The 24,850-nt window shown below is 38.3% G+C and overlaps 1 protein-coding gene across 5 annotated transcripts in view; it reads left to right on the top strand.

Moving 5' to 3' along the window:
- Window positions 1-24,850, top strand: part of CTNNA2 (catenin alpha 2) — a 1,366,752-nt gene that overhangs the window by 84,441 nt on the left and 1,257,461 nt on the right. The gene's annotated exons all lie outside the window — the stretch shown is intronic.

Genomic DNA, 24,850 nt, shown 5'->3' with positions numbered 1-24,850 from the left:
TCGGGAAGATCCTCTGGAGAAGGAAATGGCACCCCACTCCAGTACTCTTGCCTGGAAAATCCCATGAACGGAGGAGCGTGTTAGGCTACAGTCCATGGGGTCGCAAAGAGTCAGACACTACTGAGCGACTTCACTTTCACTTTTTAAAATTATTTTTATTTTATATTGGAGTATAGTTGAGCTGTTGAGTAACAATGTTGTGTTAGTTTTGGGTGTATAGCAGAGTGATTTGATTACACATATACATGTATCTATTCTTTTTCAAATTCTTTTTCCTTAAATTTTTGAAGAATATTTACCTACTGTGCTATGCAATAGGTACTTGTTGATTCTCTATTTTAAATATAGTAGTGTGTATGTCAATCCCAACTTTCATTTATCTCTCATTTTTAATAATAATTGTGGCCCACCTTCATTTTGTTTGGGCCTCCTGTCATGTTTGACATCACTACTAATATTATTTGTTGTACTTTACTTTGATTCTTTTTTTTTTTTTTTTTTTGTTCCCTACATTTTATTTTCTTCTTAGGATTCTCTTCATTTTGTAATCAGGTACCAGACCACGTTGGAAACCATATGTAATAATGCTGGTATGTCTTGAGGCCATGGATTTCCCTCTTGGTGACAGAAGTTCACTGTTCTTTTCAAGGCCTCATTAAAGATTTAATCCTTTGTCTAAAGGTGCCTATAGGGCTTATGAGACATCTGAACTCCTCCACCAGTGGGTCAGTTTTTCTATAATTTTTCTTCAGTCCCCTCTTTGTCATCAAATTAAATGTTTGGGTTGCTTTGGCTTTTAACATAGAAACCTGTTTGTTTGGGGACGAAATCAGGACGATATTGTTTAACTTCCAAATCTCGGATGTTCTTCATCACAAAAGAAGGGTATTTCTTCTGAGCAGAGTTCCCACAAGCTTGTCGGCCATCTGACACTGAACACAAAGAATTTAATGGCAAATGCTCTGCTCTCAGATGATACTACAGATTGCCATTAACACAGGAAAGGCACAAGTAGGTCTGAACTATACCTGTGGTCAAGAGAGGCCCATTATAGCTATCCCATCTCAGATTGAGATTTTGCTTCTTGATGTCAAAGATGGAGAAATTTCATATCATATGATATCCCTTATATGCAGAATATAAAAAGAAATTATACAAGTGAACTTACATACAACACAGAAACAGACTCAACAGAGAATGAACTTATGGTTACCAGTCAGGGAAATAATGAGGGGAAGGGATAATTAGGGAGTTTGGAATGGACATGTACACACTGCTATATTTAAAATGGATAATCACCAAGGACCTACTGTATAGGCCATGCAACTCTGCTCAATGATATGTGGCAGCCTGGATGGGAGGGAGTTTGGGGAAAAAGATGCATGTATATGTATGGCTCAGTTGCTCTGCTGTTTACCTGAAACTGTTCAAACATTTTTAATTGGCTATACTCCAATATAAAATAAAAAGCTAAATAAAAAGATGGAGAAACTAGAAATCCACCAGTCACTCTGCACCTTTTTTGAGACATTCATGAAATATCTTTATCTTTGGTTTTAGCAGATCCCAAATTCCTGACCATGGGGTCACAAAGAGTCAGACACCACTGAGCAACTGAACTGAACTGAACTGAACTGAAATTCCAGTGTTATGCCTGACTCCCAGGCATCCTTAAATAAATGTGTTTTGGAAAAGTAAAAAGAATGTGGGATGGAATGCTGACAAGAAGATATCTAAGTGACAAAAATTAGGCAGAAATGAAAAATAGTTTCACCCTCTCACCTCTAGAGGGAGAAAAATACCACTATGATAATGGAGTTTTATATACAACGACTTTGGCAGTTTCCCAGGGATGTGAATTTTAGGAACACACAACTAATCTAATTTTTGGCTGCTGTTCCTCTCAGAGAAGAAACTGATTTATTACACTTTAAAGCTGATGTTTTGATTTGCAGGGATGCCAGAGGGATTGAATACTGGCAGCTGTGAAATATCTTTCCATACCAGTTTGTGAGAATCCTAGCGGACAGTGAATTTAGCAATAATTTCACTATTTCAAGAAAACTAGTGGCAACTGTACCTTTATATAGCATACATATGAGAATCAACTGAAGCAATTGTCTTCTTTGTGCTTGCATGAAATTTTATAAGGGCGGCATGTGTGTGTGCGTGCTCAGTTGCTTCAGTCGTGTCCAACTCTTTGTGACCTGCTAGAGTGTAGCCAGGCTCCTCTGTTGGTGGGATTCTCCAGACAAGAATACTAGACTGAGTTGCCATGCCCTCCTTCAGGGATCTTCCTGACCTAGGGATCGAACCAGCATCTCTTAGATCTCCTGCATTGGCAGGCAGGTTCCTTACCACTAGGGCCACCTGGGAAGCCCATGATTAAGGTTAGAGATCATGAGTTGGAGAAATAATCCAGGATTATGTGGGTTACTGCTAAGTCACTTCAGTCGTGTCCGACTCTGTGCGACCCCATAGATGGCAGCCCACCAGGCTCCCCCGTCCCTGGGATTCTCCAGGCAAGAACACTGGAGTGGGTTGCCATTTCCTTCTCCAGTGCATGAAAGTGAAAAGTGAAAGTGAAGTCGCTCAGTCGTGTCCAACCCTCAGCAACCCCATGGACTGCAGCCTATCAGGCTCTTCCATCCATGGGATTTTCCAGGCGGGTCCAATCTAATCACATGAGTTCTTAATAGTACAGAAGGTTGTCTAAAGAGAGAAATGTAATGACAGAAGAAAGTCAAAGAGATACAATGTGAAATGGACTCCATCTGCCAGTTCTGGCTTAGAAAATGAGAAAAGGAGCTATGAGCCAGGAAATGCAGTGGCATTTAAAGCTGGAGATGGCCCGCAGCTGATTGCCATCAAGAAACCACAGACAGTTCTACAACCTCTAGGAACTAGATTCAGGCAACAACCCCAATGGACAAAGATGCGTTTTCTTTTTTACAGCCTCTGAAAAGGATGCAACTCTGCTGACATCTTGATTTTTGTCTATTGAGACTCATTTTGGTATTCTGACCTACAGTATTTTAAGATTATAAATTTGTGTTTGCTTAACCCACTCAATTTGTAGTAATCTGTTAGAGCAGTAATAGAAAATTAATACAAAAGGTGACCGATTTTCCCCTTTAAAATGGTCATGGATACAAAGGACAGATCTAATACAGTCTTTGAAGATGACTCGTTCTTAAATATAACGTTTTTCTTATGTGAAAAAAAAACACATGTTGGCTAATTTATGTAATCTGAATTACATAATATTTTCCTAGAGTGTTTTTTTTTCTGATGAATGGGTAGTATTAATATGTAAGTATGAGGAAAAAAATCAGAAACCTCCATTGAAGTAAAATTCCTTCATAGCTTTGAGTTTTGATGCCAAGTCATTTGATTTTCCCACAGTATTCACTTTTGTGTCAAAAAGTAACTTTTTGATAGCCCCTCTGAAAAGCAAACTGCTATTAGGATTGCCCCAAATTATTCCATAGGTCAGTATGTCTTGGTTAAACTTTCATGTGTAAATTAAATCCCTGCATAATCTTGTTTTTAAATATTCCTCTTGGAGATGTACCTCAGAGAAGGATCACACATACAACCTTGTGTTATTTTTAACTTGTCAGTAGAGACAAATCCAGAAAGAGAAACCTTAGTTTTTGCTATGACTTTGATTTTGCTAGATTTCAGAGTTTCTAATTTTTCTCAGGGATAGAAAAGACAGAGAGAAGTGAAAGTCTGTAAGGTGATGAATCCTTTGCCATTTCCCATTTTTTCGTCTGAGAGTGATTAGCCGTATCTGTACAGAAACATCTTACTTATTGATGACTATGTTCAGGATATGGTGTAGAACGCTTCTTTGTTTGAGTAATAGAAGTGGCAAATGGAAAATGGAATTGAAGGTATGTGTATGAAACTGAAAAGGAACCAGTGGAGTAATCAGTTTTATTGTTTACTAAATCATTCTTCTGGCAAAAAATATATATATACAGTGATTCAAATGGATTTATCTTATTCCAAATGATACACAAATTAACTTTCACACTTTGTTTCTTCCACATCTAACTAGGTATGTTGCTGCAATTTAGAGAATTACAGGTGGTATGGTTTCTCTACTTTAGTGTGAAATTACAGAATTAAAAAAATGATCAGCATGAAGATATATAGCCAAATGTGTCAACATGATAACCAAATTAAGAGGAATAATATAGACTATAAGCAAACTTTAAAACCTATGTTGTGACTTAGGAATGGTTAAGAATGATGACTGAGCCTGCTTGCCTGCTACTGGCTACTTCATTTGGGGAAATATTTTAATCTTTAGACTATCTTAGTCTTCTTATGTATAAAATGGGGATTATAATTATACTTAGCTTTGTGATGAGCCTTAACTGTGTTAACATTTAAAGTAGTTAAAACATTGCCAGACTTGGAATAAATGCTGAACAGATATTTACTATGATTATTTTAATGTTGAATTATAAACATTTTCAAGCATATACAAAATAAAGTGGCTTATATGACTAGCTTCTTTCTTTTCTGTAATGAACTGTCATATAGTCCTTACCTGGGTGCTAGAGTTATACAAATGTTGCCAGTTTTAAAATGTGACTCTTTTGTGTATCTTGTGTTTTTTCTGAATGATATATAAAGTGTATTACTTTACCCCTACATACTATCATATACATTTCTTAAAAATATGAAATATGGGCTTTAAAAGGACATAACAATGATGCCATTGCCCCATCTAGCAAAATGTAAATTTATTGGTTGTAGCTAATATTCAGGTCAAAATTAAGTGTTCCAATTTGCTTGAAAAATATATTTTCATAGTTATTTGTTTGATCAGAATCCAAATAAATTCCATGTATTGTATTTGTTGTCACGTCTCCTAGGCTCTTCCTCCTTTCTCACTCTCTTTCTCTGTCTTTTAAAGGTCAGGTTTATTGAGGTGTAATTTATACTCAGGAAATTTTGCTTCATTTAGGTATGCATTCCTATGGGTTTTGACAAATCTATCTGTATAAGCACCAGTATAATCAAGAAGGTCTGTCATGCTCCTTTAACCTATTCCCTCCCTGTTATCATAGTTCCTTGAATCAAGGATATTTTTATCTATCCCCATAGTTTTTTCTTTTCCAGAATATCCTATGAATTGATCATGCAGTGTATAACCTTTTGAGTGTAGCTCCTTTGACTTAGCATAATTATTCTGAAATTGGTCATGTTGTTCCCTTTATCAGTGCTAAATTACTTCAGTCATGTCTGACTCTTTGCAACCCTATGGACCATAGCCCACCAGGCTTCTCTGTCCATGGGATTCTTCAGGCATGGGTACTGGAGTGGGTTGCCACTTCCTTCTCTATCCCTTTATCAGTAGCTGTTCTTTTTCCATTGCTGAGCATTATTCCATCATATGGATGATGAGTGTTGCCAGTTTGTTTATCCAGTCACAAGTTGATGGACATTTAGAATGTTTTGTCATTTGAATTATTTTGGGTGATCACAAATAAATCTTAATATAAACATTTGCAATAGGTTTTGTGTGTATATGTGTCTTTTCTTGGGGGTTCCCTAGTGGCTCAGCAATAAATCCATCCACTTGCCATGCAGGAACCACAGGAGACACAGGTTCCATCCCTGGGTTGGGAAGATCCCCTGGAGGAGGGCATGGCAACCTACTCCAGTATTCTTGCCTGAGGAATCTCATGGACAGAGGAGCCTGGTGGGCTACAGTCCATAGGGTCGCAGAGTCAGACCAACTTGAAGTGCCTTAGCACACATACGCACATGTCTTTTCTTTGCAGGAAACACCTAGGAGTATTTACCTAGGTTTGCTGGGTCACATGGTACGTATATGTTTAACGTTATTCAACATCACAAACTATTTTCCAGAGTGGCTGCACCATTTTGTATTTCCCAAAGCAATGTATAAAAGTTCTGGTTGCTCTACATCTTAGTCACAATTGTTATTTTCAGTATTTTATGTTATTATTTAACCATTCAAAAAGGTATACAGAGATGCCTTAACAACAGCAATTGCTGAGGACCTTGAGAATCTTTAAATGGGCCCTTTATTCTGACCCTTCTTTTAAACAAGACTGGCCTCTCTCCCACATATTTATCTTATTAATTTTATTGTTTGGTTGAGGAAACTGAAAATCTTTTTTTCTTCATTTTGTTATTTAATTTGATCCTCAATACTTCATCTTTCTTATAAGCAGAAAAAACAGCTTATAAAACTTGATTAGGTTTCAATTTTTTTTTTTTTTGATGAAATGCTTCATAGGCCATGTGTTTCATATCGTATCACTTCTGGAGGCATATAACATATGATTGACAACATATGATTGGTTCAGATGCTGCCTGTGTTACCCTTCATCTAAAATTTCCCATCACTGTTCATCTAATAGTTTCATTCATTTACCTTTTCCTGAATCAGTTATTTTGTTAGGTGTTACAAAATAGTTATGTATGCTAATGTTCTCCTTTGTCTGTATTTATCAGTTGATTTTCTTCTGTAAATGAAAAGTTTTCCTCACTTACTAGGGCTCACTTACCCAGTTACCCTAGAGTTTATATAGAAAAGCTGAAATTGATAACTTTTAGAGGAAGGAGTTTCCTTGAAATTTCTAATGATAATTAATGGCTGGTGGTAGTGGTGGGAGTGTATTTTTTTTCTCTTTTCTGTCACCTTTATCATTGCATGTCATTATGAATTCATGAGTTTTTTATATATAATGTGTTTCAGTTAATGTCGGTGATTCTTGCTTATTTCAAATTCAGGTCATAATAATATAATAAAAAAGAAAAGCAAAGTATAAAAGTACATAGAGTTTTATATGTATTTGTATCTGGTTTCTGGACTTTTTTTATGGTTGTTTTGTCTGTATATATAATGCATGTACTGATCTCACCTTCATGGAATTATCTAGCTCTAGAAGAAGAAAGCCAATCTGGTAGTATTTCATGGGGATCAACATAAATTAGGAAGAATTGACATTGTTATAATACTGGCTATTTCTATCCAAGAATAGATCATTTCTTTCTGTTCTTTCAAGTTTGTTTTTTGATCTTTAAATATTTTTCTTATGTAAAATGTTCACATTTCCAAGTAGTTTGTCTTTTTTATTGCTATGTAAGTCATGACTTTTATTCCATGAGATTTTAAAAGTGTTTGTCTTTTAAGAGTATTTTTGTTTGTATGTATGAAGGCTAAAGGATGAAGTCATCAAGGTTTTGCATTCATTATGTCAGCAAGTCTGGAAGATCCAGCAGTGGCCTCACTGGAAAAGGTCCATCCTCATCCCAATTCCCTAAAAGGGTTGTACCAAAGAATGTGCTAACCATTGGGCAATTGTGCAACCATTGGGCAAAAAAATGTAATTCCTCTCCCATGCTAGTAGTGAAGTCGCCCAGTCGTGTCCGACTCTTAGTGACCCCATGGACTGCAGCCTACCAGGCTCCTCCATCCATGGGATTTTCCAGGCAAGAGTACTGGAGTGGGGTGCCATTGCCTTCTCCAAGATACACACTGCTGCTACTGCTAAGTCATTTCAGTCGTGTCCGACTCTGTGCGACCCCATAGATGGCAGCCCACCAGGCTCCCCCGTCCCTGGGATTCTCCAGGCAAGAACACTGGAGTGGGTTGCCATTTCCTTCTCCAATGCATGAAAGTGAAAAGTGAAAGTGAAGTCGCTCAGTCGTGTCCGACCCTCAGTGACCCCATGGACTGCAGCCTTCTAGGCTCCTCCATCCATGGGATTTTCCAGGCAAGAGTACTGGAGTGGGGTGCCATTGCCTTCTCCGCCCATGCTAGTAAGGCCATGCTTAAAATATTGCTTGCAGGGCTTCAGCATTATGTGAACCAAGAACTTCCAGATGTCCAAGCTGGATTTAGAAAAGGAAGCAGAACTAAATATCAAGTTGCCAACATTTGCTGGATTATAGAGAAAGTGAGGGAATTTCAGAAAAAAACATCTATCTTTGTCTCGTCAACTACGCTAAAGCCTTTGACTGTGTGGATCATGACAAACTGTGGAAAGATATTAAAGATGGGAATACCAGACTATCTTACCTGTCTCCTGAGAAACCCTATGCGGGTCAAGAATCAGCAGTTAGAACACTGTATGAAACAACTGATTGGTTCAAGATCAAGAAAGGAGCATGACAGGGCTGTCTGCTGTCACCCTGTTTGTTTAACCTGTATTCTGAGTATATCAGGAGAAATGCTGGGCTGGATGATTTACAAGCTGAAATCAAGATAGGTGGGAGAAACATCAACAACTTCAGATATGTGGATGATACTACTCTAATGGCAGAAAGTGAAGAGGAACTAAAGAGCCTCTTGATGAGGGTGAAGGAGCAGAGTGAAAGAGTTGACTTAAGACTAAAAAATATTAAAAGAAAACTTGAGATCATGTCATCCAGCCCCATTACTGCATGCCAAAACAGTGGAAGTAGTGACAGCTTTCCTCTTCTTGGGCTCTAAAATCACTGCAGATAGTAACTGCAGCCATAAAATCAGAAGACAGTTGCTTCTTGGCAGGAAAGTGATGACAAACCTAGACAGTGTGTTGAAAAGCAGAGATTATTCTGTCTACAAAGTATAGTGGAGGCTATGTTCTTCCCCGTGGTCTCGTAGTGTTCTGAGGGCTGGACCATAAAGAAGGCAGAATGCCAAAGAATTAAAACATTTAAACTGTAGTGCTGAAGAAGACTCCTGAAAGTCCCTCGGACAGCAAAGAGATCAAACCAGTAAATCTTAAGGGAGATCAACCCTGAATATTCACTGGAAGGACTGATGGTGAAGTTGAAGCTACACTATTTTGGTCATCTGATGGAAAAAGATGACTCATCAGAAAAGTCCCTGATGCTGGGAAAGATTAAGGGCAGAAGGAGAAGAGGGCATCAGAGGATGAGATGGCTGGATGGCATCACCGATTCTATGTACATGAACTTGGGCAAACAATGGGACATGGTGAGGGACAGGGAGGCCTGGCATGCTACAGTCCATGGGGTCACAAAGAGTTGGACACAAATGGACAACTAAATGACAGCAACAACAATGACGGCTGTTATTTTCTATATGTTAATTCATACATTTTCTAATTTACTGATATTTCTTATTTTTTGGGCTTCCTTGGTGGCTCAGATGGTAAAGAATCTGCCTGCAATGCAGGAGATCCAGGTTTTCAATCCTTGGGTTGGGAAGATACCCTGTAAAAAGGAATGGCAACCCACTCCAGTATTCTTGCTTGGAGAATTCCATGGACAGAGGAGCCTGGAGGGCTACATTCCATGGGGTCGCAAAGCGTCAGACACAGCTGAGCAACTAACACTTTCACACTTTTCTTATTCTTTGCAGTAGTTTTTTTTTATTACTTGGTCTTCAAGACGCTTATTTGTAGTGTGACAGAATCCTGCCTCTTCTTTTCTAATTCCCATGCCTCTGTTTGCTTTGTCTTAACTGAGTTGGGTTACACTACCAAGGCAACATTAAGTAAACAGGGATGGCAATAATGGACATACATTTCTTATTCCTGAGTTTACTGTCAATATTTCTGGCCTTTCCCCATTAAATAAGAGTCAGCTTTTATTGTTACAGGACTATAATATATAAAGAATGGGAACATGAACTGGTTTCAATATGTGGTACTCTGTCTCGGAGCTGGCCAGCAGATACAAATGGCATTTTGGTGAGAAAATGTGTCAGGGATGTGATTTTTTCCTTTTCAGTTCCTGGTGCAGCAGTGAATGCACTTGCACAGTTGGGCTGATCCCTAGCTGGGTTTGCAGTCTGCCTGCTTTGGCTGCCTCTCACCCCACCCATCCTCTGTTTTGTAGGGGCAACAGGTCCAGACTTGCCTCTGGAGTCAGTCCTCATTTTACCCTCCTCTCAGCCTATGTTCTGGTTTTCTTCCCCTCAAAGAGACTCAGAAAATAGATTATATAAATGCACTTGTGACTAAAACTCTTTGAAAAACAAACCCCTGGTTTTTAGAGGAATACAAATCCTTGGAGGGAGATGGAACTCCTGAAGTGGTCGCTGGCCCATTGGGCATCGGGTGCCCCCACTTTCTCGCTTGCTGTTGGTGTGGGTGCTGAGAGCATTGTCAGTCTCTGCACACCCTTGCCTGTCCGCTTCTCTGCTGTGTAGTAAATCTTCATATATTACCAAACTGTCAAGAGTGTAGCATTCTTTTGATTCTTTTCTGTCGAGAGCGTCGTCTCCTAAAACCAGGGCCTCCCTTCTTATTTACTGTTCTCAGTGCTGTCAGCCTTGTGGTCAGAAGTGTTCTGTTTTGGAGTCTGACCCCCTGCTTCTTCAGCCTATGGCGGGTCCCTATTTTTTTTTAACGTGTGACACAGAAGTGTTTTATCCCTTGTTTTCAATGTTTATAGGTTTTATTTTCCATAAAGCCTTTCTCTTTTTAGTTTAGGGTTTTTTGTTTTCCTCCTAGTGGTTTTATTTTTTGTTGTTATTTTGGTTTCTAATTTAAATGTGAAAGTTCCCTTGGACAAACCTTTATTATCTTCTTCATCACCTTTTATCATTTCACTTCTTACCACTAAATTCTCATAATAGTAGATCTTTAGCTTTGGGTTGAGCTTTCTAGTTAAGATATATTTGCATCTATTTTAGCAATTTTGTACTTCTTTGTATCAGAAAATCTATCTTGAGTTCTTGCTATTCTCAGTTATCTTGCGGCTAAATGAAATCTTTAAAGTTGATAATCCTTTCCAGAAATTGATAAAAATATAGCCTCTTAAAGAATTGGAAAAATGTTTCCAGATAGATATGTGGATTTTATGCAGTAAGTAATTGTACAAAAAATGTACTGAGAAAAACTTATTTAATTACCTTGAAAGGAAAAGAGATGGTAAACACCATCCATAAACAAGTATTTAGAGTTTTGTGTCCTATGAAACTCTGATTGTACATGCCTTGAAGGTCTTGCAGCAACAGTCGAGTTAAGATTGAGACACGGAATACTGGGAAACAGTATTGGTACTTAGATAAGTACATATGAGAGGTACAGAGGATAGCATATATTCAGATGGATAGACCTTTTAGCCTTTGATGCTTCAGATAAATTAAGAAAGGGATGATGAAAAGAGGAAATTAATAGTATTTTTCTCCATAGAGTATTGGAGGGCTCAGTGGGCAGTGGATCAAAGAGCTCAACAAAGTGATAGCACATAGTAGCAGCTCAATAAATATTAGCAACCAGTATTACTAATAATCAGTGGGTTTGAAATATCCTTTAGTTCTGTATTATGAGCTGTGCTGCATTTTAAACTGTAGCCTGGGAGGAATGACACTCTGTCCCCCAAATTGAGGCATCTGAGCTGGACATATGCCTGAGTAGAAGCCCATTATACTTTCTTCCAAAGTAAGCCAAGGCCAATGCCTGCAGTAAGCCAAAACTACTCCCCAGAAATAGTTTCAGGTCTGTGGTGAGAACAGTGCTTAGAACAGTGATGAGAAAGTCAGAGTTTTGAGTATTAGCATATATGTTATGTAATTTTAGCCTGGAAAATTATTTATCTCTATTGTTTTAAAATAAATAATTTTTTAGTTTTCCTCATCACAATACCCATTGGCTTATAAATTAGAAGTATGTGTTTTGTGTTCTAAATTTTATCCTTATATGCTCAACAGAACGATCTAAATTGTCTCCACCACTATCCTTTTTTTCCCCTTTGGTAAACTTCAGTAACCACCATTGCCATTTAGAAGATAGGAAGCATATTATTGGGAAGAACTGTGTTTAAGATATGTCTTAGACTAAGGTTAGCCAAGAAAATGAAAAGTTAGGAACTTGACTCTGTTCTATAAAGAAAGAAGTGAAATATATGCTAAATAGTACTCTTGTGGATTAAGGCAACAATGATGTTCATCCCTAATCACAGTTGGTTTTCTGCAGCAATTTCCATTTTTTTCCTCTGAGATACCAGTGTACTCCTCAGAGTATCAGAAAGAGTGGAAACTAAGCAAGATTATTGAAGGTTTAAATCAAATTGACAAAGATCACTATCTCACTGAGCTGCAGGTATCTTCTAACTTCTCTCTAGGAATTTGAAGACTGATCTTGGCAAGAACAGAAATGTGTTCAATCTTCAAATTTAATTAGAAAGCAAATCTTACAAGCTTATAACTTCCTCTTATAGGTACACACAATCAAAATAAGTATTTTCACTGTGGAGGACACTTGGCTTTCTGTAACCTCTGAGTACTTAACTCTTTACATCCCTCCCCCGAACCTTCTCTACCCCACTTCCCCCAGAGGTTACAAGTTTGATTGCAAAGGGATTAAAAAGATAAAGGTTTCTTTAAATCCTAGGAAAACAGGTTTCATATGTTATACCTGCTGTAACTGCTCCTTTGAGGAGACCTGTGAGCTTTTATCCCCCTTAAGACTTTTTGAAACACATGCATTTAATCCTGCTATTGCTTCTGTTTAGTTTCTCAGTCATGTCTGACTCTTTGCAACCCCATGGATTGTAGGCCGCCAAGCTCCTCTATCCATGGGATTTCCCAGTCAAGAATACTGGAGTGGGTTGCCATTTCCTACTCCAGGGGATCTTCTTGTTAATCATGCTATGCTGGCCCATATTTCACAAACATATGTGTTTTTGTGAAAGTACTTTTTCTTGTTCCTAGGTTTCTTGTAGCTTTTCTGAGGGAATACAAAGATTCAGTTCAGTTCAGTTCAGTCGCTCAGTTGTGTCTGACTCTTTGCGACCCCATGAACAACAGCACGCCAGGCCTCCCTGTTCATCACCAACTCCCGGAGTTCACTCAAACTCACGTCCATCGAGTTGGTGATGCCATCCAGCCATCTCATCCTCTGTCGTCCCCTTCTCCTCCTGCCCCCAGTCCCTCCCAGCATCAGTCTTTTCCAATGAGTCAGCTCTTCTCATGAGGTGGCCAAAGTACTGGAGTTTCAGCTTTAGCATCATTCCTTCCAAAGAAATCCCAGGACTGATCTCCTTTATAATGGACTGGTTGGATCTTCTTGCAGTCCAAGGACTCTCAAGAGTCTTCTCCAACACCACAGTTCAAAAGCATCAATTCTTTGGTGTTCAGCTTTCTTCACAGTCCAACTCTCACATCCATACATGACCACTGGAAAAACCTTAGCCTTGACTAGATGGCCCTTTCTTGGCAAAGTAATGTCTCTGCTTTTTAATATACAAAGATTACTGTACTTTAAAATAGTTCATCATCTACTGTCCTTATTTATTCAAATATGATGAAAGCCCATTGCAGTTTAGTTTATTGAATTTCTTTACCTATTCCGGACCATTGGATATTTTGTAACCAGTGGGGAGATGCTTAATATAATACATTGATTTGAACTTTGCGTTTTGAGGGAATTATTAGATTGCAAAATATCCTTCATTAGTCTTGTCTAGGATTTTCTTAGTCTGAGATATTTTTATAAACACATCATACTCCTATTTTGTTATTTAAATCCCCTACCCCCTAAAAAAAATCAGCATTACATTTACTCTTTTAGGAAAAGACTTTCTCTTGCTGATAGAGGTTTGTTTGTCAGGATATGTGACCCTTTTACTTTTTTCTTGATACAGAAAAACTAGAGCTACAACAAACATTATTGTCTTGCAGTATTGGTAATTTGATTTTTAAAAATGTATCAGATGAGGGAGAAGTTGTATTTTATTTGAAAATTAAATGTAAAATGAAATATTATCTAAACCTTTTTTATATAAAAATGACTTAATTTTTGGTCATTTCAGATTAAATCCCTCTTTCTGAATAATCAGTTTCACCATTTTGTTTTGCTCTAAGCACAAGGACTGAATGTAGTGTGTTGTTTTATCTCCTTCTTCTCTGTTCTCCTGTAGTGTATTTCTATTACTTTAGGAGATAGGGGTCATATTTCTGTTGGTGTATAAATTCAAAAGTTCACCATAAAAATGAATGCAGTAACAAGGCTTTTATTGTTAAAAAGAAGCACACTATCATAAAATTCTACCACTAATGAATATGATCATTTGAATTTTTCCTGTGTAATTTTAATTTGAATTACTTGAATTCTTGAACCTAATATTCTGGTTTGTACCAGAACACTACCTGGAAATGTATTGGATCAAAGGAGACAATTTATATGAGAGAAGCTTGTCAATAGAATATATTTATAAATGTTATTTTGAGGAATTTTTAACTACAGCTAAGAAAAACACCTTGAAAGGGGTGTTAGAATGTTTCTGACATTAATGTAGTTATCACTCCCAAGGACATGGGGTGACTGTATATTAGGCACATTCATGAAGAAAGACACCCTCCAGGGGCAAAACAGCACCTGTGTCATAAGATTCCACTTTAATTATTTAAGCTTCACATCATTCTTTTGCATTTATTTATATAACAGTCTTCCAGTGATATTTCTTATACAGGTTTTTCTCTGCTATCCAGAAGTGGAACATTCTTATGAAACCTTTCGTAAGCTGAAATGGCATCAAACAAAGAAGTAAATACCTTAGAACAGAACTTGCTAACAGGATGCACAAAACAAATAGAGGTAAACCACAGATGCTCACAGGCACAGTTCAAGGCTTAATACTGAGTTGCAGAGTGTAGTTCCCAGGAAGGAGCTTGGCAGGACCATTCTTGCTGCTTAGGGTGTTTCTGTAAGGGCTCACTGCAAACCATGTCCTGAATGTGCTAATTTTGATTTTCGCGTTTGTTTGTAAATACAAAAATCCTTTTCAGACCTCTTTCTATTAGCAAAAGCAGATACTAATGTAGGTCTTTAAAGTGAGGTGGCAAAAAGTGAACTTTCAAAAAGTGAAAGATACCTGTGTTGATTCCTTCCCAGAAATATCCTAGAAAGAACTCTGCTGCTGACTGCTTGTCAATGGATCACATTTCTTTCTTATTTTATCTTTGTCAGTCTTTTGGAGCTTAAAAGGCCAACCGTTCTGAGGAGATATTATTGTTCTGAGGGAGGTTTTGAGAGATGCTGGTATTGCTTTAGGAAAACGAATCTGCATTTTATATATGAGTAGGCTATTCTACTCATACATAAAATAAGTAGATTTCTTGTAGCTCAAACGGTAAAGAATCTGCCTGAAATGCAGGAGACCTGGGTTCTATCCCTGGGTCAGGAAGATCCTCTAGAGAAGGAAATGGCAATCCACTCCAGTATTCTTGCCTGAAGAATCCTGTGGACAGAGGAGCCTGGCGGGTTATAATCCGTGGGATCGCAAAAAGTCGGACACTACTGAGCGACTACCACACACACAGCCTGTTCTAAGAGTATGTTCTTATAGAAATGATTTATTAGTTGTTTCTTTTGATATTGACTAACTTGTTTGTTTTCTTTTTACTTCCTTTTCATTTTTTACCCCCTTTTCATTTTTTACCCCAAAGGTGATCTTTAGAGCTGGCTTTAATATATTTCTTTCCTGGATTAGAAAAGTTAAACCATCTCTCTTTCTCCCACTCACTGTCATTTCCCCTTTCTGTTCTCTCTTGAAAGAATGTGAGGCAACAAGGTGCTTTTTGCTGCAGTACCAGATGAATAGTTGTTTGTGTGTGGTGGCTCACATGGTAAAGAATCTGTCTGCAGTGCAGGAGAACCAGATTCAATCCTGGGTGGGAAGATCCCCTGAAGAAGCACATGGCTACCCACTCCAGTATTCTTGCTTGGAGAATTCCAGGGACAGAGGAGCCTGGTGGGCTACAGTCTGCAGGATCAGAAAGAATCAGACATAACTGAGCAACTAACATGTGGGGAAATTCTCTTCTCTGTTGTGAGAAAACTTTGATATTGAGGTAGTTTTATTTTTTAAAGTTTAATTTTCTGATCTTCTTCCACATTCAAAAGCACCATCTCTCTCTCTCACACACACCCAAGCAAACTCTTGCCTTCATAAGTCAAGAAAATTTTTTTTAATGCACAAAAGGAATTTCTCAATCTTTTGTAACAATAATGGCCAAGGGTTGCATGGCTTTAGACTTGATTGAACCCTGTTCTATTTTTACCTCTTGGGTTTGCTTTCGTCTCTGTTACCTTCAGTCTCAGGCTCTTTGTGGTAATTTCACCTGCTTACCTCTGGAAGCTCCAACAGAAAGAAAACATCTCTTCCAAAAGTTCCAACAATATCACACCCAATCTCTGATTGTTGCTAAGCCACATGCTGTTTTTGAACCTATTGCTGTGGCGCCCAGCTGTCATGCTCTAATTGGCCAGGCTTGGTCACATGGCATGGTGGTGGCCTTAGCCTGTTCTGAACTGTGATGATTGAAAGGGGAGTACCGGAATTCCCCAGGTGCAGTTAACAGTAGAAGAAACAACCATGTCCATTTACATTGCTCTTGTTAGAATAACGATGTGCAACTTCTAGATTTTTAAATACATAGATGTCATTCAAGGCCTCAGATCTTTCATTTGAGGTTTCTTGGTGATTTGCCATCTCAGTTTGGAGTCAGGAGCTGGTCTGAGACATATAGGGAGCCAGTGATAGCTCTCAAGATCCTGGGGGAATCTTTATATTCAATGACTGCAAGTTGGGGAAAGGAAGAGTAGGTAACTACCGCTAGAATGTGTTGTCTCTTCTGCTGCTTCTGCTAAGTCGCTTCATTCGTGTCTGACTCTGTGTGACCCCACAGATGGCAGCCCACCAGGCTCCCCCGTCCCTGGGATTCTCCAGGCAAGAACACTGGAATGGGTTGCCATTTCCTTCTCCAATGTTGTCTGTTCTAAAGGGATGCAAAGCCTATGCTGGTGTATTGCTATGTTAATTTTTTTATGGACCCAAAGAAAAAGTTTATGAGTAATATAGGAAAAAGGAGAAAATCAGTGATTGTCCCATGACACTAGGTCTGAATCTGCATCTAACTCATTTTTCTATAGAAGTCAAGTCCTCCTGAGTTTCCTTTCTGATTTGCAAGAGGGGTTGATGCCCAAAGGATCTTTTTAAAGGAGCCTCTCAGTGGTAAATTCAGTGATTTGTTCATCCTACCAAGTATTTATTTAGTACTTACACAGTAGCCTCAGAATATTAGGATATGGGGAAGCCAAATTGTGCATAGTTTTCTGTCCTTACAAGGGCATCTAGGTAAAAGAATAAACATAGGAAAAAATTGACAAGATGGAACTATATTTTTAACTTTTCTGTAAAATTCTTGTGAGGGCTTTCTAGGTTGCCCAGTGGTTTAAAAAGATCCCCTAGAGTAGGAAATGACAACCCACTCCAGTATTCTCATCTGTAAAATCCCATGGACAGAGGAGCCTAGCAGGGGTGATAGGGTTGGAAAGAGTTGGATACGACTGAGTGTGCTAAATTCTTATAGATATTCTAATTCCACCATAATTTCAGTCTGTTGGAACTTTCCCAAATTCTTTTTCTCCCTGACTCTACCTGGACATCAGTTGAATTTCTTAGTTTGATATAGTCCCAGTTGTTTATTTTTGCTTTTGTTGCTCTGCTTTTGCTGTCATATACATAAAATCATTGCCAAGACCAATGTGGTAAAACTTTTTCTCTGTTTTTTTTTTCTAGGAGGTTTACAGTTTAAGATCTTATGTTTAAGTCTTTAATCCATTTCTCTCTGTCTCTGTTTTGAATTTCTTCTTAATTGGTCGTGCCAGAACATTTCCTTAGGTTTTTTTTCCAGAATCTCCCTACTGATTCCTACCTCCTTACATTTGATACAGCAGCAGTTTAGAGCAGGAGTATAACCAGAGTTTAGGAACAGGGGCTCACCATCTAGGCGGGGCCCAAGACCTTGCTCTGCAAGTCATTTTGTAACCCCAGGTAAATAATGTAACTTCTCTTGTCTCTCTTTCTTCATCAGTAAAATGAGGATAATAACAACATCTATTGATAGAGATGTTGTCCAGGATCAAATAAGTTAATGTTGGTAACAAAGCACTTAAAATAGCACCTGACACATACTATGAACTATGCAAGTAGTGGTTATTTATTTATGATAATACTGAGGGTTTCAGGCCTTACATCCCTGTTTCCATCCTCTGTACCTATGATTTTGTCAACAGCTCATCCTCTCTCACTATATTTTCTTCATTCTCAAAAATGATACATTAAAAGATCCTCCTCCTTGCTTCTTCCTGCCTCTGGCCTAGTTTTATATCTATCATTCTTTTTCTTCCACATCTTAAATCTATTCCTTGATGCAAAATCCATATCCTGAGCCTATAAACATACTAACATTTCTGCCATTCTGAAAGCAATAAAAACATCATCCATATCATCATCACCATCCTTATCAGAAAATAAGCAAATAAAGGTATCTTCCTCTGAGAATTCCTCATATTCCTAGGTCCTTTATTTTTCTTCTTCTTCACTCATATAGGTGTTTTTGAAAATATTAATCTTCCTCCTTAATGCACTGCCATCTATGTCTGACTGCATTTTGCTGATACTGAACAAGGAGACCAAAAATTAGTTGTTTGTTACGTTCAAAGATTTGCTGTCTGTCCTTGGTCCACTCCGACCCTCTTCTGGATTTCACACTGTAGCCAGTTTTGACTTTCCTGACTTAAGTTTTCAGGTTCAGTCATCCCCTCTCACCTGGTTCTGCTTCATGTCTGACTCTCTTTGTCTCCTTTCTTAGGTCTTTCTTACATTTCCTAAATATATGCTTCCCTCTACCTGACATGTCTCACTCTTATCCTTACTTTAGGTATGTTCCTGTGGTAATTTAGTCTATTCCATGATTTATATAGTGTTCACCAGATGTGCTCATGACTCACAAATCTCTGTTTCTCGCCCCAAATTTCTCCTGAACTTTCAGACCTCTTTCCAGCTAGTTCATAGATGTGAACACCCATAGGCTTCCCAAATTCAGTACATCTAAAATTAAAATTTCTGTTCCCAATTGTCACATTGTCCCAGAATTTTATCTTAGTGGATGTCTTCACCATCAACCTAAAGAGCCCAGGCCAGAAACCAGGTGTTCCTCTTAGAGTCCTTCCTTTCCTTGTATTCAACATACAAGCTCCTATTTATATTACAGTACTTAAAATTGTGTATCATATCTCTCTCTTCCTCAATCTTTGCTGTCACTGCCTTACCTGAGGTCTTTATTTTATGATCCAGCTCTTGAAACATGCAGTATTCTCCACCATCCATTTCCAACATTTTCTTTTAACTTCATTTCTGATTCAGTTCAGTTCAGTTGCTCAGTCGTGTCCGACTCTTTGCGACCCCATGAATCGCAGTGCGCCAGGCCTCCCTGTCCATCACCAACTCCCGGAGTTCACTCAAACTCACGTCCATCGAGTCAGGGATGCCATCCAGCCATCTCATCCTCTGTTGTCCCCTTCTCCTCCTGCCCCCAATCCCTCCCAGCATCAGAGTCTTTTCCAATGAGTCAACTCTTTGCATGAGGTGGCCAAAGTACTGGAGTTTCAGCATTTCTGATTAGAACCCCTAAATTAACAAATGGCTGTGATCTATTCCTCCATATGATGCTCTTTCCTAAGTAACTTCATGCCTTATTTTTACCAAATGCAAGTTCATGTGTCTGACACACAGTGAGGCCAAACAGTACCAAAATGTTGGGGTTTGGAGCAGAGTTTATTGCAGGACCATGCAAGGAAAACAGGTAGTTCATGTCCCCCAAACCCCCAAACTGCCTGAAACCACAGCAAAGTGAGGGAGGGCTGTGGTTGGTTGTGGCAGGTTTCTTGGTGTTGGAATCCTTTGTTCTTGCAACTGTCCAAATAGATCAGGTCATGATGTTACTAGAAATGTCCAACAAGACAAATGATATTCTCTATTATGCAACTTTTTATCTCTATATGAATGGAAACTCATTATAGCCTTAAAAATCAGAGCCTTGAGAATGGGCTCCCCTGTGTATTTCAGGCTTTAGGCAACATTCTTAACTGGAAGCAAAAGCCATAGAATACAAAAGTTAAAGTGAAAGAAACAGGTCTAATGTGGAGTCAGATTTGTTCTTCCCTATTTTGTTGTCCTTGACTGTGCTGCTGCTGCTGCTAAGTTGCTTCAGTCGTGTCCGACTTGGTGCGACCCCATAGACGGCAGCCCACCAGGCTCCCCCTGGGATTCTCCAGGCAAGAACACTGGAGTGGGTTGCCATTTCCTCCTCCAATGCATGAAAGTGAAAAGTGAAAGTGAAGTCACTCAGTCGTGTCCGACTCTTCACAACCCCATGGACTGCAGCCTACCAGGCTCCTCCATCCATGGGATTTTCCAGGCAAGAGTACTGGAGTGGGGTGCCATTGCCTTCTCTGTTGACTGTGCTAGAACCTATTTCTATTCTCTGGCAACCTTTTATTTATTCTTCCAGACCAAGCCAAGTTATTCTTTTTGGGGAAGTCTTTCACAAATCATTCATAAATTGTAAACATTGATTTACTCTCTTTTACTTTTCATAGTGTTTTATAGGTGGTAGTTATCACACTGGCTGGGAACTATTTAAATTCCCAAAGGGCTCTGTGTATTCCTGTATTCCTAACACCAGAAACACTTCCTGGAACTTAGTAGACATTTAGTGAATGTTTAAATGAATTTTAGAACTAAGATGTTTATGAAGGAGATAGCATATCTTTGTAACTCAGAGTAAAGGTAGGAAAAATGGTGGAAAAGAGAGTATCAAAAGAAGAAAGAAAACTGTCAGCAGATCAAATGATATGGGTTCCACATGAAGAAAAAAGGAAGAAAGCTTGAAGAAATAGATCCTTGGGTAAGAGAACAATGGGCAGTGGCACTGGAAAAGGAAGGAAAAGATGCCGTTGAAGTGCCGCTGACCAGTATGCCTGAAGAATGACAGGGAAGAGATGGCAACAAAAAGGAAAGGGCTACCTTGTGAGCAAGAAAGTAGTACAAATGTCAGAGAGCATCCAGAGAAGAAAGAAAAGGACCTTTCCTTGCAGCTGCTTTGCATATTTCTGCTAAGTAATGATACTAAAAAGTCAGATACTTTCCTATCTCTCTATAAATCAGGCAAAGAGCCCTGAGCTCAAGCTATGTTCTCTCTAACCTGCTCTAAGCTGCACAGAAAACATCCTTGACCTACAGCCAGTCTCCAATGCAAAAACCTTTCAGTGCTCTGCTTTTCTCCAAGGCTTTTCTTGCAGAAAACAAGTAAACAAAGAAACGCCAAAGTAGTGTTTTACAGACTTGTTGAGCATTGTTCTTGTTTCTTGAAGGATACTAGGGAATTTATATCTCAGAGGATCATGAGAATCACTCTGCTCAGTGTTTGTAAAGGGGAGGTGGGCAGCCCTGCTTTCCCTAAAGAGGCAGAAGGCTTTACTGTTATGCTTATGGGGCCTCTGATATATGATGGGCCAGTTAGAAATAATATTAAATATTCATAAAATAAATTGCATTTGTGTGTACATATATATGTATATGTATGCAGTTCTTTGTGTGAGAAGATGCTCCTTAGAGAGGTCCACATAGAGAAAATGTGCAAGAATGGGAACTGAGCCAAGTTAGTTTTAAAAACAGGACACTAGGGCCTTAGGTCAACTTTATATCTCTTCCATCACAAGATCATCTGAATTTTTTTTAATAAATAAACTTTATTTTTAAAGTGATTTTGATCAAAAGTGAGCAGAAGGTACATACATTTTTCGTATATCCCGTACCCCCCACACAACCTTCTTCATTATCAACATCCCCCAACAGAGGGGTACATTTGTTATAACTGAGAAAACTACCCTGACACGTCGTCATCACCAAAGTCCATAGTTTGCATTAGGGTTTATTCTTGGCGCTGTATATTCACGTTGGTGTTATATATGGATTTGCACATAAATGTAATGATATATACCCACCACTATTGTATCATACAAGAGTTTCACTGCCCTAAAAATGTTCTGTGCTCCACCTATTTTATGAAATCCTCCCTTCCCCCTAAATCCCATAACCTCTCTCCTGCATAATGCTTTTATGGTCTCCATAGTTTTTCCTCTTCTGTAATGTTATATAGTTGGAATCATACAAAATGTGGACTTTTTCAGATGGGATTCTTTGACTTGGTAATATGTATTTAACGTTCCTTCATATGTTTTCATGGCTCGATAACTCAGTTCTTTTTGGTGTTGAATAGTATTTTATTGACAAGTAAAAATAGTATTTTATTGACAAGACAGTTATTTCACCTATTAAAAGACACCTTGATTCAGTCAGTTTCTGGCAGCTCAGATTAAAATTTCCATTAACATTTCTGTACAGTTTTTTTTTTTTTTTGGTGTGTGTGTGTGGTGATATAAGCTAGGGTATATAGCAAGGATTTTGATGGCTAGATCAGATGATAAGAGTATGTTTAGTTTTGTAAGAAACTGCCAGACTTATCCAAAGTGGTGTACCAAGTGGCTGTACCATTTTGCATTCTCACCAGCAACGAGTAAAAGAGTTCCTATTGTTTTATGTCCTCACCAGCATTTGATGTCAGTGTTCAAAATTTGGCCATCTTAATAGGAGTGTAGTACCATCTTATTGTTGTTTTAATTTCATTTTACCAATGATACATGTTTTGAAGCATCTTTTCATATGCCTCTTTACCATGTATATGTTTTCTGTGGTATCTGTAAAGTCTCTGGCATGTATTTTAATTGGGTTGTTCATTTCTTTATTATTGAGTTTGAAATGTTCTTTGTATATTTTGGATAATAGTTCTTTATAGGATGTACCTTTTGCAAATGTTTTTTCCCAGTCTATGACTTGTCTTCTCAATGAGTTCCCAGTCAGAATTTCTTAACTTTAGTGAAGATCATCTTGTTTATCCTTATCTTTCATGGATCATGCCTTTGGTGTTTTATCTAAGAAGTCATCACTGTATCCAAGGTTATCTTGGTTTACTCCTCTGTTATCTTCTAGTAGTTTTTTGTTTCGTATTCTGTTTGGACTTCCCTGCTGGCACAGGTGGTAAGAATCTGCCTGCAATGCAGTAGACCTGGGTTCAATCCCTGAATCGGAAAGTTCCCCTGGAGGAGGGCAAGGCAATGCACTCCATTATTCTTGTCTGGAGAATCCAGGACAGAGGAGCCTGGCGGGCTACAGTCCATGGGGTTGCAAAGAGTCGGACATGACTGAGCATGCAGCATTCTATGGTTAGGTCTGCTATTCACTGTGAGTTAGTTTTTGTGAAGGGTGCGGAGTCTGTGTCTAGATTCATTTTCTTTTCTTTTTTTGCATGTGAATGTCCAGTTGTTTCAGCACCAGTCCTTGAAGTGACTGTCTTTGCTCTACTGCATTACTTTCATTCCTTTATCAAAGATCAGTTGATATATTTGTGGGAGTCTATTTCTGGCCTTCTTATTCTGTTCCATTTATATGTTTGTTTATTCTTTTATCAATACTACACTATCTTGATAACTCTAGATTTATAATAAGTCTTGAAGTTGGATGTATCAGTCCCCTTATTTTATTTTTTTTTAAAGTATCGAGTTGGCTAGTCTGTGTTTAAAATATTTTTTAAAGTGTATCAAGATTATGAGCAAAATAAGTCTATAAATATTAAGGATATAAATACAAAAGTATGAATAAATATTTAGTATGCTGCTGTCCGTATAACATTGACAAAATAAATCTGCTCATGATAATATGTTTATGAATAAATAATGCACAGGACTAAATTTCATTTTATTTGATTACCAAAAGATTTTCTGGGACATGTTAATCTTAGGAAATTTAATGTGATTTTATCTGTAATAATGTTTTAGACATCATCGCTTCATGGAATTATATCTTTGAACTGAATACCCTCCTCCAGCATTCTTAAATAAATTTTCAAAATATATTGTCAGAAATGGTGGAAATAGAAAGTGTGTATATATAGGAGACAGAAAATCAATTTAGAGAAATCTGAGAAGTTTTAAGTAAGATATTTTAGAATTTTTGAAGTATTTTAGGCAGTGAATTTTCCTTTTACTCCAGGAAAATGTCCTTTGCCATTTTTCCTTTGACTTTTAAAAAAGCATCCTTTTTAGAATCTGGCTGACTAGATGTTAAAGAGATGTTAATTGAATTCCTAACCATGTCTTCTGAGGAACAGTTGAAGGATTTAAGAATGTTTTGGCCTGGACATAAGAAAACTTCAGGGAGTGAAGCAGGAAGACTGAGGAAAGTGATCTGTTTCTCAACATATCTCAAGAGGCATTAGTGTGACAGATAAATTAGACTGATTTTGTGTTACTTTCGAAATTTAGATGAAGATGGACATTCTGACTGGTGTGAGGTGATAACCACATCGTAGCTTTGATTTGCATTTCTCTAGGGGGAAGAAATGGCAACCCACTCTGGTACTCTTGCCTGGAAGATCCCATGGACGGAGGAGCCTACAGTCCATGGGGTCGACTGTAGCGACTTCACTCTCACTTGTCATTTTCATGCATTGGAGAAGGAAATGGCAATCCACTCCAGTATTCTTGCCTGGAGAGTCCCAGGGACAGAGGAGCCTGGTGGGCTGCTGTCTATGGGGTTGCACAGAGTCGGACATGACTGAAGCAATTTAGCAGCAGCAGCAGTAATTAGTGATGTTGAGCATCTTTTCATGTGTTTATTGGCCATCTGTATGTCTTCTTTGAAGAAGTGTCTGTTTAGGTCTTCTGCCCATATGTTGATTGGGCTGTTTCTTTTTTTGATACTGAGCTGTAAGAACTGCTTATATATTCTGGAGATTAATCCTTTGTCAGTTGTTTCATTTGCAGTTATTTTCTCCCATTCTGAGTGGTGTCTTTTAAAAATCTATAAACAATAAATATTGGAGAGGATGTGGAGAAAAGGGAACCATCTTGTACTGTTGTCAGCTGTTAGATGCAAAAGCTTCTAAAGCCACAAAGTTGGGAAGAAGTAGTTCAAGAGTCGGAGAAGGCAA

This window comes from Bubalus bubalis, chromosome 12 (genome assembly GCF_019923935.1).
Source record: "Bubalus bubalis isolate 160015118507 breed Murrah chromosome 12, NDDB_SH_1, whole genome shotgun sequence".
NCBI lineage: Eukaryota > Metazoa > Chordata > Mammalia > Artiodactyla > Bovidae > Bubalus > Bubalus bubalis.
Note: the sequence above shows the minus strand (reverse complement) of the source record. Positions and strands in the feature narration are given on the sequence as shown.